Consider the following 15,079-nt stretch of genomic DNA (forward strand, 5'->3'; position numbering starts at 1 on the left):
ATCACCATTTTATAAATGAGAAAACACACTGAAAAGGTAAAACCACATGCCTAAGAAGTGTCTGAGTCAAAACTCTAATCTAGAGCTTCAGGCTCCGAATTCAGTGGGTTTCCCCTTGTCCCTCTACAGGCAAGCCAACAGGGAGAGCCAGGTGCACGTACCATTGCCCCATCCCTGAATGCTCTCGTGGATAAGATTCTTACCATGTGCCCCAAACTGCAGTTTTCTTTCTGGTTCCTCTTCACTCAGTCTACTTTATCCTAGGTCTGCCTACAGTTTGGGCAAAGAGTAAATTATAGTATGAAAAATTTTAAATGAATTAATAGATGACTTTTTGTACCATTATGTGTAAACATGTAAACGCCCCAAAACTTTACAAGCTGACAAATAGAAGAAAAATTAACAAATGAAAAATGGTTCACTAGGAAGAAAGAATTATGGAAAAGGAAACTAGCTATGATCAATGAAAACATTTTATTCTCCTATAACATTTACTTCTATGTTAAATTTTAATTTTTGGCACCATGACTATGAACAAATCAACGCTCGTTTTTAATCCAGAAGAGCAGGTGACAAGGTTTGTCTCCTGGGGCGTCTGCTACGTGATGGGTTCCTTCCTTCCCCTGACAGATGCTGGCCATCTTTAAAAAGACGAGTGCCAGTGTGGCCTGTCCGGCCCACCTTGCCCCCACCTCACCCACAGTCTCACTTGGCCAATCTAGGCCTCCAGCTTTGACAGAAAATAATTCAAAATTTTCATAACATCTATCACAGTAGTACCAAAATTTCATAAGGTATAGGTGATTTTATCTTAAAAGGACAATCGGTCGATAACAATTAAAATATATCGCAATATTGGTGAAACTGGACTAATGCGATAGATGGTTTCTGACTGTGGAGTTGGTTGCAGTTCTCCATAATAACAGCAGCAGGTGACAGCACTACCCAGCCTCCCAGGACCAGTAGCTTTCAGTGACAAGAAAGTTAGAGAGAGTGCTGACTTTACTAAATTTACTACCAAAGGAAATACAAGTGATTAAAATGTGGTCAACTGAATGATAGGGACAAAGGATAATTTTTATCCTTTGTTTTTTATCAATATTGTCATTGCTTCCTGTTTTTTTCTCCCCCACGCCCACACTATGCACCAGAGTACTACAATATTGTCGCCTTGAATCAATTATTGATTGCAATGACCCCTTTGTAGTAGGCAAGATGCACATTTGGCATTTGGGATTATAACAGATAAAATGCAAGGACATGAAAGTGTCTGCCATTTCTGTCGTCAAGGCTTGTATGATGCTACAGATAATTTCTGGAAAGATCACTGCCACTAAGGCATGTTGCCCAATCATTGTACAACCAGATGGTTTATTTTTACGTGTCCTAGGCTTCTAAACTGAGGTTGTAGCTAAATAATAATGACTCAAATGCCTCCTGGGCTCCACTAGTTTGTGGCCCCTATATGAGTCACTTCAAAGGCGTGTCCACAAGTGTGTGGCTCATTATCCCCCCCAGGAGCCATATGGCAGGATTTCCACTCTTCTACCTTCTCACATCTCACTGAGTGGCCCCAAAGAAAGGCCTATGTTACACAGGATCCACAGCACTGCCTGTGTTCCAAACTTCTTGCTGCTGCTCTCACCACACGTCTCAGAGTCCCCAAGTTCTGCTGTCCCCCCAGGCTAAACACGCAGGCGCTCCCACCTGCCCTGTCCCCAGTGTCTCCAGAGGCACTTCTCTCATTGTGACTGCAGAGAATGGCTTGCTATGGCCTCTGGATCCCAGCTTCTTGCTTATTCTCTGGCATTTGAGCAGTTACCTTCCCCATCTTTGTGACTGACTCACTGCTTTTTTTATTAAGATAAAATTTACATACCATAAAATTCATCCTTTTAAAGTGTACAATTCAATGGTTTTTAGTTGTGCACAAAGTTGTGCATCGATCGCCACTGTCTAATTCCAGAACATTTTCATCACCCCCAAAAGAATCTGTGTACCCATTAGCAGTCACTCCCCATTTCCCCCTCCCCCCAGCCCCTGGCAACTACTTCTCTGCATTCTGTCTCTATCGATTTCCCTATTCTGGATATTTCAGTTAAATGGAATCATACAATATGGGGCCTTTTGTGTTTGGTTTCTTTCACTTAGCATACTGTTTTCAAGGCTCATCCACATTGTAGCATGTATCGGTACTTCATTCCTTTTTATTGCTGAATAATATTCCATTGTATGGATATGCCACATTCTGTTTATCCATTCATCAGTTGATAGACATTCAAGTTGTATCTGCTTTTTGGCTATTATGAATAATGCTGCCATGAACATTTGTGTACAAATTTTTGTATGAACGTGTGTTTTCAATTCTCTTGGGGGTAAATACCTAGAAGTGGAATTTCTGAGTCATATGGTACTACTGTTTAAACTTTTGAGGAACTTACAGATTCTTTTCCAAAACAACTGCACTATTTTACATTCCTGCTAGGAGTGTATAAGGAGTATGATTTCCCACATCCTTGCCAATACTTGTTATTGTCCATCTTTTTTAGTATAGCCATCTGGCAGGCATGAGGTAGTTCTCATTGTGGTTTTCATTTACATTTCTCTGATGACTAATGATGTTGAGCATCTTTTCATATGCTTATTGGCCATTTGTATGCCTTCTCTGAAGAACTGTCTATTCAGATCATTTGCTCACTTCTAAAACGGGCTATTTGTCTTTTTTATTGTTGAGTTGTAAACATTCTTCACATATTCTGGATACAAGACCCTTATCAGATATATGATTTGCAAATATTTTCTCCCATTCTGTGAGTTTTCTTTTCACTTTCTTGATGGTATCCTTTGAAACACAAAAGTTTTTAACTTTTTAATTTTAATAACTAAATAAATTTATTTTTTCTTTGGTTGCTTGTGCTTTTGGTGTTATACATAAGAAACCACTGCCTAATCCAAGGTCATAAAGAACTGCACCTATCTTTTTCCCCTAAGAGTTTTATAGGTTTAGCTCTTACATTTAGGTCTCTGACCCATTTTGAGTTAATTTTTCTATATTATCTGAGGTAGGGATACAACTTCATTCTTTTACATGTGGATATATAGTTGTCCTAGCACCATTTGTTTAAAAGGCTATTATTTCCCTCATTGAACTGTCTTGACACTCTTGTGGAAAATCAACTCATCATAAATGTAAGGAATTATTTGTAAACTCTCAAGTCAATTCTATTGATCTATATGTCTATACTTACACCAGTAACATACTGTCTTGATTACTGGAGCTTTGCAGTAAGTTGTGAAATCAGGAAGTGTGAGTCCTCTAAATTTACTCTTCTTTTTCAAGATTGTTTTGGTTATTCCAGGTCTCTTGCATCTCCATATGAATTTTAGGATCAGTTTATCAATTTATGCAAAAAAAATACAGCTGGGATTTTGATAGGGTTTGTACTGAATCTACAGATTGATTTGGGGAGTATTGCCATCTTAACAATATTAAGTCTTCTAACACATAAACATGGGATGTCTCTTTCCATTTATTTAGGTCTCCTTTAATTTATTTCAATGATGTTCCTAATTTTCAGTATACAAGTCTTGCACTTTTTTTGTTAAATTTATTTTTAAGTATTTTCTTCTTTTTGACACTATTGTCAGTGGAATTATTTTCTTAATTCCATTTTTAGATTGTTTATTGTTAGTGTATAGAACTACAATTGATTTTTGCTTATTGATCTTGTATTCTAACACATTGCTGAATTCATTTATTAGTTCCAATATTTTCTTTGTGGATTCCTTAAGATTTTTTTTATATAGGAGCATGTCACCTGTGACTAAAGATAGTTTTACTTCCTCCTTTCCAATATGGAAGCCTTTTTTTTTTGCCTAATTGCCCTACGGCCCCATTCTACTTGACCACAGGAGGTTTGTCTTTTGTCAGGTTCCCTTTCCCAAGTATTTCTCAGAATTCTCAAGAATATTAAAGCTCTCATGTTCTAGAAATCCAGCCCAGTGGCCACCTGCGTCCCTACTAATGTCCTGGCTCCATACCATTGCTCCTACTGGCTTGAACCCTGCTTCTCCCAAACTACCATTCTCCCCTGTCTCAGATGTAAATTCAGTCCCTTCATTCCCAAGAAGACTAGATTCCCAACTCAGACTAGATTACCACATTCAATAAAAAGGTATTAAAGATTTGGGATAACAAGATATTGAAAAAGTGTAAAACAGGAGTGATATCAGCATCCTGGCAGAGTGAACTTTCCTGGGACTCTCTCCCCTCCAACATATGACAAAAAGGGGCATCCATACTCCAACAAAGGACACCCTAACACAACACAAAATCATTGGAGAGACACACAGCCACATGACGGAGGGCAGAAAGGCTGGAACCCCCCTTGGAGGAGCTGGAACAGGGTAAGAGAAGACTTTGCTCCCTCCCTAAAGACTGCACTTGCGACTGCAGGAGGTTCTGTGAGGGAAGGAACAGGGGAGGGGTCACTCATTCGTGGGATCACCAAGGTCTCCCTAGGGCACTTGCAGCCTAGAGGGAAGCCCTCTAACAAGCCAAAAGCTTTCATGACGGGTGACCTCATCAAGTCAACACCCCAGGAGACCAGACAGCAGAGCAAGAAAGCATGGAGTGCAAGCAGGAGGTAGCACCCCTCCCCACACCTGCCCTGCGCCAATCCCCTGCCTGGGATCTCAGCTGAAGGTGGAGGGTCAGAATACATGGCTCCCAACCCCCACCCAGTGGCAATAGGCGGTAACTGCAACCAAATAATATCAGAATGCGTAAGACCTGACCTACTGTTAGCAACATCAGACACTACATCAAATCTCCAGACAAGAGAGAAAATGACAAGCATCCAGAATTCAATCCTGAGGACACAGAATTATGTAATCTAAATGACAATGAATTCAAAATAGCTATCATCAAAAAACTCAACGAGGTAAAAGAGAATGTAGAGAAACAATTCAATGAGCTCAGGAGCTACTTCACAAAAGGGATTGAATCTATAAAGAAGAATCAATCAGAAATGTTAGCGATGAAAGATACAATGGAAGAGATAAAACAAAATACAGATTCCCTGAACACTCACATGGACAGCATAGAGGAGCATATCAGCATAACTGAAGATAGACATGTTGAAATACTCCAGAGAGAGAAGGAGAGAAAACTAACACTAAAAAGAAATGAAGAAAGTTTCAAAGAAATTTCTGACTCAATGAGGAAATGCAACATAAGAATTATAGGTGTTCAATAGGGAGAAGAGAAGGAGAATGGAGCAGAAAGTGTGTTCAAAGAAATAAAGGTAGAGAACTTCCCAAACCTAAGAAAAGAGAGGGAAATCTGTGTGAAAGAGGCTTCCAGATCTCCTAGATTTGTCAATGTAAAAAGACCTACTGTAAGGCATATAGTAGTAAAACTGGCAAAAATGAATGACAAAGAAAGAATACTCAGGGCAGAAAGGCAGAAGAAAATAACCTACAAAGGAACCCCTATCAGGCTTTCAGCAGATTTCTCTGAAGAAACCTTACAAGCTAGAAGAGAATAGAATGACATATTCAAATCTTTAAAAGACAAAAATCTTCAGCCAAGAATACTCTTTCCAGCAAAAATATCCTTTAGATATGAGGGAGAAATTAAAACTTTCCCAGACAAACAAAAGCTAAGGGACTTTGTAGCCAAGAGACCCTCCCTACAACAAACCCTCAAGAAGGCCCTCATACCTGAAAAAAAAGGGAGAAAGGGGTCACAAAACACAGAGTAAGGAGATAAATAAGTAGACAGAATCAGAATAGGATAGCAAATATTCAACTATAGCATTAAGCTAAAGGGAAGGAAAACACCAAAAGCAAAGATAATCCTGTCATTTTAACTACAAACTCACAACACAAGAAGGAATAAGATGTGAAAAAAAACAGCTTAGGAGAGGAGGAGGAAAGGGACAGAATCGGTTTAGACTAAGGAAATAAGAGGCCATCAGAAAATGGACTATCTTATACACAAGATTCTGAATACAAACCTCATGGTAGCCACTAAACAAAAAAGCAGAACAGAGACACAAAGAATAAATAAGGAGAAAACAAAGAAACGTACCATAAAAACTACATAATTCAATGGGTAGACCAAAATACACAGGATGAGAAACAAAGCAAATGCAGGAAAACTGGAAAATGAGTGATAAAATGACAGCATTAAGCCCTCATACATCAATAATCACCCTAAATGTAAATGGATTGAATTCTCCAATAAAAGGAAAGAGTGGCAAGATGGATTAAAGAACAAGACCCCACCATATGCTGCCTTCAGGAAACACATCTCAGCTCCAATGACAAACACAGGCTCAGAATGAAGGGATGGAAGACGATACTCCAAGCTAATGGCAAATAAAAGAAAGCAGGTGTCGCAATACTTATATCAGACAAAGTAGACTTCAAGATAAGACAGGTAAAGAGAGACAAAGAGGGGCAGTATATAATGATCAAAGGGACACTCCATAAAGAAGAAATAACGCTTTTACATATCTATGCACCCAACACAGGAGCACCAAAGTTCATAAAGAAACTACTAACAAACCTAAAAGAAGATATTAATAATAACACAATAATAGTAGGGGACCTCAACACTCCACTCACATCAATGGATGGGTCATCCAGATAGAAAATCAACAAGGAAACAGTCCCGAGGCCAAAGGAGAATCTGGTCCAGATGACCTCAGGAGACACAAGTAAATTTGGCAAGCACAAGAGCACACAGAAGCTAGAGACGAGCAATTGGACAGCACCTGTGGAGAAATATTTCTGGCTAAACCATAGAGAGCAGTATCAGGAGAAGTCGGCACCAAAGGAACTTTAGATGTCACCTGGTTCCCTTTGTTTAACTGAAAATTATTAATGGGCCTTGGTTACTCAAATCCCTTTCAGTTTCATCTCTATTACAACACTTCGATGCCCCAAATGTCAGAGCTCTCTTCAAACTCTATCAAGAATATGAACAGATATTTTTCCAAAGCAGATATGCAGATAGCCAATAAACACATGAAAAGATGTTCAACATCAGTAATCATCAGGGAAATGCAAATCAAAACTACACTAAGATACCACCTTACGCCTATTAAAATGGCTATAATCCCTAAGACTAAAAATAACAAATGTTGGAGAGGGTGTGAGAAAAGGGAACCCTTACACACTGCTGGTAGGAATACAAACTGGCACAGCCACTATGGAAAACAGTATGGAGATTCCTCAAAAAACTAAAAATAGAACTACCATACGACCCAGCCATCCCACTACTGGGTATCTACCCAAACAACTTGAAATCAACAATCCAAAGTAACATATGCACCCCTATGTTCATTGCAGCACTTTTCACAATAGCCAAGACATGGAAACAATCCAAGTGCCCATTAACTGATAATTGAATAAAGAAGACGTGGTATATATATATATATATATATATATATATATATATATATATATACACAATGGAATACTACTCAGCCATAAAAAAGACAAATTCATCCCATTTGCAATAACATGGAAGGACCTAGAGGGAATTATGCTAAGCGAAATAAGTCAGACTGAGAAAGACAAACACCAGATGATTTCACTCATACATAGAATATAAACAAACACATGGACAAAGAAAACAATTCAGTGGTTATCAGGAGAAGGGGGTGGGGGTGGGCACAGGGGGTGAAGGGGAGCACTTATGTGGTGACAGACAAGAAATAATGTACAACTGAAATCTCATATCAGTGTAAACTATTATGATCTCAATTTTAAAAAAAGTCTGAAACAAACAAAAAGTCAAAACTGGATATTATCTGTGATTGCATGAGCCAAGTCTCTTCTCTCCTTAGCCCCTGGCCCTACACCATGATGCAGCAGTCATGTCTGTGTCTCCTTCCTTGGAATTTAGCTTTCTTCCATGAGTACCCACAGAGAGGAAAAATAGTTTTTCTAAAAAGAAGCAATGTGCAGAGTTATAACTCCACCCACAAGGAAAAAATACTTTTACATAATTATGCAGAACAGTTTAGCATTTCCTTGTCTCCAAAATTCCCATTTCAAAAAGTGACTTTTGTTTTACCTTTTGAGCTATTGTATAGCTCAATAGCTTTTTCTCCCAAAAGTATTTTCCTTCCAAGAATAAAGGAACTATCTAGCCTCAGAAGTGAATTCAGACATCCATCTCCAAAGGCATGGTATATGCATCTCTGTTTTCATGTTTCCAGGAAAAACTGAGGAACAAAGGTGTGGTCTCCAGTCCCACAGAGGGTATCTTTCATGGTAGAGCGCAGGGGAGCTCTACAGTGTGAGTTACACCACAGAGTTGTCCTTACCCAGGCAAAAGAGTGGTGCTGTCATACGCCTGCACCCGTCCATCATTGGTTAAGGGCTGCCCAGGAGGACTAATTCCCAGGGCTGCTGGCTCTCCTTATCAGCTGGAAAAGCATGCTCCAGAAGCCCAAGGACAGGCATCCAAAAGAGAGCTAAGGTGTTGGAAGCAAATGCCCACTGAGGCCAGGAGCAGACAACAAATGGGGAGAGGGGATGTGATGGGATCTGGGCCGGGCTTGGTCATTATCTGCCGCAACACAGCCATCCATTATGGTACATGGGCCTCAGCAAAGTTGTTCTGAACTGCATTACCATCTTGTTTCTAGAAAGCCTAATTTATTTGGAACAATCTTACAAAGTTATATTATTGCAATGTTGAACACTTCTGTTTCTTATTAGTCATTTTCTAATGAGTGTTGAAGTAGACTATTTTTGCAGGGTTTTGGCAGCCTACAAATGTATTTAGAGTTACATTTTCCTACATTGTCACATGAGACCTCTATAACCTGGCTCTTTTTCAAAAATGGGATAACTTTAGTCCCTTTGGTAACACATGGTAGATAGGGAAGGGTCCTCCTCCAGGGTCTGAAGTAGTAACAGTAGCCACCTGGCACATGCACCAGAGATCTGGAATACTACAGAAATATCACTGCGACCTGTGTGCCCTTGAACAAAATTTTTACCCAACAAGAATTTTACTCAAGGTCAAGATCTGCAAAACTTGGGAGAATCACATTTGCACCACACACGATGCAGGGCAATTTACCCAGTCTCCTTTTCCTCTTGCCCCACAAATTTTTTTAAACTAGATCTATGAACATAAATAAGACAATAAACTTGTAAACAACTGAGTCCTCCTAGAGAGAAAGAAGTAATAAAACCCCAACTTAAAGCATGTCATGGAGACAATATTCTGAGTTCAGCACACTGTCTACTCCTCCTGGCACACAGGACATGATATTTTCCAGGCTCACTCACAATTGGATCAGGGCCACGTGACTGAGTTCTGGCCAATAGGATATGGGCCCAATTCCTGTAAGCCAGCACTGCCCAAAGTGTGCCCATGCACCAGTGCCCATTTACAAACTGTTTGTTACCAGTTTGCAATGAGCTAATACAGAAATTTAAAAGTAAACAACCAGGTACTTTTATAGAAATTTGACATTGCCGCTACATCCAAGCAGCATTTCCTTTTTCTGGTAATTCATTTTTGTTGCATGTTTATAAAAGTATTGGTCTGTGATGGATTAAAATTTTTTAAAAACCTGGTCCTCAAATGGTTTGAGGAGCACTGCTGTAAGCCACTCTAGGCCTGGCCCTTAAAAATACCCTGTGCAATCCAGATCTTTCTTCCCCAACTGTAGCAACCTTAGAAGCCATTGGTCCTAGACGTCATAGCTACTAAATGGAAAAGGATCACTGGAAATGAACTTTTACTATGTAAAGCTATAGAAATTTGGGCTTGTTACTGACACATAGCCTGGGATTGTTTGATTTATACAAGAAATTATTGCCCTCATTCTGGCAGTTGGACCAGCTGGGGTTGAAGGACCCACTTCCAAGATGGCTGCTTCACTCCCATTCTGGTGCCCTTTGGCAGGGATGGCTGGAAGGCTGGCTCAGCTGAGACTGTCAACCAGAATGCTTACATGTGGCATCCAAGATGGTGACCTCAGGGTAGTTGGCTTCTTACATGGAGGCTCAGGGTTCCAAGAGCAGGTGATCCAGTAAAAGGAACCGAAGGGGTATGGCCTTTTATGCCTAGCCTTGGAAGTTACATAGCATCACTCTTGCTGTACTCTGCTGGCTGAGGCAGTCACAAACCTGCTCAGACTTAAGGGAAGGGGACATGGACCTCCCTCTCTACAGAAGGAATGTCACAAAATTTCTAGCCATATTTTAAAACCACCTAATCAGGTGCTGGCCCAGTGGCGCAGTGGTTAAGTGTGCACACTCTGCTTTGGCAGCCCAGGGTTCACCAGTTCAGATCCCAGGTGCAGACATGGCACCACTTGGCAAGCCATGCTGTGGTAGGCGTCCCACATATAAAAAGTGGAGGAAGATGGGCATGGATGTTAGCTCAGGGCCAGTCTTCCTCAGCAAAAAGAGGAGGATTGGCGGCAGATGTTAGCTCAGGGCTAATCTTACTCAAAAAAAAAAAAAAAACACCTAATCATGATTATAATTTGGGGCTCTGGTTCTAGATATCTCATATTCCTTTCAAACCCTCTGACCCAGAGCCTTATTCACAGCAGGCACCCACTAAGTATGTGTTGATGAAAACGAGAGGTGGCAGCCAGGAATATTGCTCCTGTTTTGAGGATGACCAAGTCTGTGGTCATAGAAATTTGAGTTTGCAATAGTTTATGGATTTTAAGATGCACATTTTTCACATTTTAACGTTTTGGAAATTGAGATTAAAATTTACAGTATCTAACAATGATATTTAGCAGTGCCTTTTCTTTCTTAGCGGTACATAAGATAACCGTGTACCATCCAACCAATAGCTTATTAGATGAAATACAGTGAATGCCAGAGACTCAAGATCTACGAGACGGAGACTTAGAAAATGAGAAGCAATGAAAGCAAAGTAGATGATGGGAAACTGCCTGCTACCTCCGAGCTGAAACTGACAAGCAAAAAAAGGAGGCCTGAGGGAGAACCTGCAGTCACTGCAGTAAGACATTCCTAACACTGTAAGGAACACCAAAGGGTATCCTGTCTAAATTTTCACCCAATGGCCACCCTACCACCACATTTAATCCAAATCTATGCAGTCTCTGGATACCCTCCTCCCCACCCTGCGCTGTAACAGGAAATGCCACAAGCCTTGGAGAGGGGCCAGTTGAGGTTCAAATTTGAGCTCTGGCACTTCCCCTCTTTGAATTTCAATTACTTCCTCTGCAAAATGAGCAAGTATAATAATACCTACGCTAAGTGAGCTAGTGCAATAAAGCGCAGGGCTAGGCGCCCTGTAGATGATTCACCAATGTTATTTTCCTTTCCTTTTCCTTCACCAAAATCTCCAATTGTTTCCAGCTTGTCTATTTTCTGCAAGTCTTGAGATAATCCTGTTTATTACCTTGTAAGCCTTGAGTCTCTACTTTGTTAAAAAAAACTATTGAGAATGTTCTTGGACTAGTTAATATTGCAAGATCCTAATCCCACACCTGAAGAATCCGACCAAATGGCCCCATATTAGCCCATGGCCTGACCTCCCGCCATTCCTGGAGGTTTGCCCAGCTGTCTCGTTAAGCCATTCAAAGCAGGTGAAAAAGAAAGTATAAAAGAGGCTCCTAATCCAAAGAAAGAAAACAGCCTAAATTTGCTCATTTATTCATTCAGTCATTCAACAAATTTTTTGAGCACGTACTATGTGCCAGAAACTGCACCAAGCCATGAAAATAAAGCACTGAACAAGACAGACATATAACTCGTCCTTATAGAGCTCACGGTCTATGAAGAAGATATTAAATACGAAGTTACTACAAAGAGGGATGGATGCACTCAAGGTGGAGAGACCTGATCTAGCTGGGGATCAGGGAAGGCATCCGTATTAAAAGCAGACCCTGAGAGAACTTGGGTGCAGGTAGTTGATTTGGGAAGTTATCCACAGGAACCAGAACAGGGAGTGGAGAGAGTGAGATGGAAAGACTGTTATAAAAGCCAATGGAGGGTGACATAAGAAGCAATTTGTCTTTGTGGGTGACTGAGGCTCAGTCCTGCTGGGGACCCTTGGAGAAAGTGTGTGGAACACGCCTCAGAGTTACCTTACCAGAGGACAGGGAGCCTTGGGCACTTACCTGCTGACTCTATTCCCTATTTCTTGAGGTCTGCCCACAGGAGCATTAACACCCCCTGCCAACACACACACACACACACACACACACACCCCTGAGTTGTACCAACATCAGGGTTTCTCAATCTGGCACTACTGACATTTGGGGCCAGAGCATTCTTTGTAGTGGGCGCTGCCCTGTGCACTGTAAGCTGTTCAGCAGTGTCCCTGGCCTCCACCCACTGGATGCCTGTAGCAGCACCCTGCTCCCCTGCTGCCGAAGTGTGACAACCAAAAACATCTCCAGGCACTGCCAAGTGTCCCCTGGTCTATGTGTAGGTAAGCGAGGCTCTACAGTGCCAGAGAAGGAAAAAGGTGCTGGAGAAGAGAGGTAGGCAGAGGGGACATGGGGCCAGGCACCAACAGCAGCTGCTGCAGCTTCCCTGAGGAGGCAGTGATGGTTAAGCTGTGACTGGAAGAACAAGCAGGAATTCCCCTTCAAAAGTGGAAGCCATCTGTTTTGGACTGGAACCCTCAGCAGCCAGCACAATGCTCATGACGTGTAGCAGGAACTCAAGAATTCAAACCTGAGCTGATTCACATCAACAGAAATGTCAAGAAGCATAACCTAGGTGAGCAAAGGGACAGAGCTCCATGAAAACCTTTCGTCTTAAATATACCACCGTCCGCCCCAGGGAGTGCAGCCCCTTGGGCACAGGACTTGGCAAATGGAACATGCTTGGCTGGCTCTCAGCCCCACTTGTCTCCTTGTCCAGCCCTGCATATATCCAGCAGCCCTGCCCCAGGCCCCACCCTGCACACTACCTCTCCTTCTTTCCTGCCCCCAAATCACCAAGTACAAAAGACTGCAGTGTGTAGGGTTTGGGGGTAACGGAGGAGGGTTGTAGCATCACACAGCTTAATAAACAACTTTAAGCTGCTGTCCCAAATGTCCTTGGCTCCTCCTGCTGCAGATGTCACTAGCTATAGTGTCACCAACTACCTTTCTCCCCAGGCTCTGCATTCTGCCACTTTGCTCTCTCTAACCTGCTCTCCCAAGGTCTCTTTGTAGCTGTCTCTACCTGTCTGTGGCTCTGTCTGCACCTGTCTCTCTTTATAGCTCTTTGTCTGTCTGTCTTTCTGTCTCTCTCTGTCTCCCCTTTCCCCACCCTCTGACTCTTCCTTTCAGTTTCTTTGTCTCCCTCTTTATTATATCCTCTCTCCACCATGGCAGCCCATCCCAGGGCCCTTTGTCCCTGCATTAAAAGGTTTGGGGCAGTAGCTCTAATTCCTGGGACAAACATGCTCACTTGCGGGATCTCTCTCACCCTGTTTTCTCCTGCATAGGTGAAAAGGTGTGGCCTTCCTCACTTAGGAGGGCCAAGACTAAACTTAGGTTTGAGCTCTGAAAAGTAGGAAACTGTTTTTTTTAGGTGGACCTGGTTGAGGTAAAGGGATTTTCCATGATGTCCACGAGCTAGCAATATGGTTAGTAGCCCCAAGAGGTAATGGAGGCTGGTCTGCCTCCCGTGTGCACCTACTTCCCTTCAGGACCACATCAGTGGGTGGGGTTGGGGAGAGAATAACCAGTAAAAGATTAATTTGGATATTCTTGAATCCTCTTAAGAACATTCTCTTAAATTCATATTCTTAAAATAACCCCAGAACCGGCTGGAAGAACAACAACTGCCAAGATTCTAAGGCGGGCACATGCTTGGCACGTTGAACCATATGGCTTTAGAGCAGCAAGCCAGAGGGCGGAAGGAAAGGCATAGCCACAGTTAGATCATGTGGAGCCCTAGAGAAACTTCTACGTGCTAGGTACAGTTCTAGGTGCTGGAGGCACCTGAGCAGACAAAGTGCAGGAATCTCTGCCCCTGGGATCTTATAGTCTAGGAAGAACCCCCAGTTTTAGGCCTAAGCTGTCAGTGAATGGTGATGTGGGAACTGCTGGACTGGGGGACCCTATGGGAGAAGCAGGTTTGGGGGCAGAAAACAAAGTTTGGTTGTATAATGTTAAGTTTGTGATGCCTTATTAGGTCTCTAAAAGGAGACATCAAAGAAGTTGGATATGCAAATATAGAGTTCAGAGAAGAAGTCCAGGCTGTGGTCCAAATTTGGAGGTCATCATTCTGGAGATGGCATTTAACACCAAGAGTTTGGATGAGATCTCCTAGAGAAAGAGTGTAACGAGAGCAGAGATGTGTCAAAGGGCTGAGCCCTGGAGCACGGCAACATTTTGAAGTCAAGGAGAGACTCAAAAGTTGGTGGGGCGGGGGAGCTAGCTAGTGTTTCATAGGTACAGAGTTTCCCTTTTGCAAGATGAAAAGAGTTCTGGGGATGGATGGTGGTAATGGTAGCACAACAATGTGGGTGTACTTAACGCCACTGAACTGTACACTTACAAATGGTTAAGAGGGTAAATTTTGTTATGTGTATTTTACCACAACTTAAATAAAAGAGAGAGATAAATGGGTACAAGAAGTCAAATGAACAAAGTGTTTCCAGAAGACAAGAGGACTCCACAAGGTCAAACACTGCTAATAAATCAACAAAGAGTTAACTGTTGGTTTTGGCAACGTGGTGGCCTTAAGAGCAGAGCAGGTAGAGGCAAATGCTTGCTCGAAGTGGGCTCAAAGACATCGTGGAGGATGAAGAGGGCAAGATTAAGAAGGTAGCTAACTCTTCGGGTGGCAGAAAAAGGAGGACAGTGGCTGGAAATGGTCACAGGAGGAGTCTTATTTTAAGACGAAAGATAATGCATCATATTTCAGGGCTGAGGTTGAAATGATCTCATAAAGAGGGAAACATTGATGAGGGAGGAGAAAAAGGACATTTGTCACAGTGGCACTAAACCCAGAGCAGCCGCAAGCGGAGGGGATCCGATTTACACAGAGGCAGGGCTGGCCTCCATTGGAGCAAGGGCAGCTGATGGGTGTGACAGGAAGGAGAGGAGGTGCA

General features: G+C 42.1%; 1 protein-coding gene across 5 annotated transcripts in view; it reads right to left on the reverse strand.

Moving 5' to 3' along the window:
• SMPX (small muscle protein X-linked) overlaps nt 1-15,079 on the reverse strand; it is a 128,442-nt gene that overhangs the window by 55,768 nt on the left and 57,595 nt on the right. For all 5 annotated transcript variants that reach the window (XM_070603427.1, XM_070603426.1, XM_070603428.1 and 2 more), the window contains one exon: nt 204-270. The gene's annotated coding sequence lies outside the window, so the exon portion shown is untranslated. The remainder of the gene's footprint in view (nt 1-203; nt 271-15,079) is intronic.

Source organism: Equus przewalskii, chromosome X, assembly GCF_037783145.1.
Source record: "Equus przewalskii isolate Varuska chromosome X, EquPr2, whole genome shotgun sequence".
Lineage (NCBI taxonomy): Eukaryota > Metazoa > Chordata > Mammalia > Perissodactyla > Equidae > Equus > Equus przewalskii.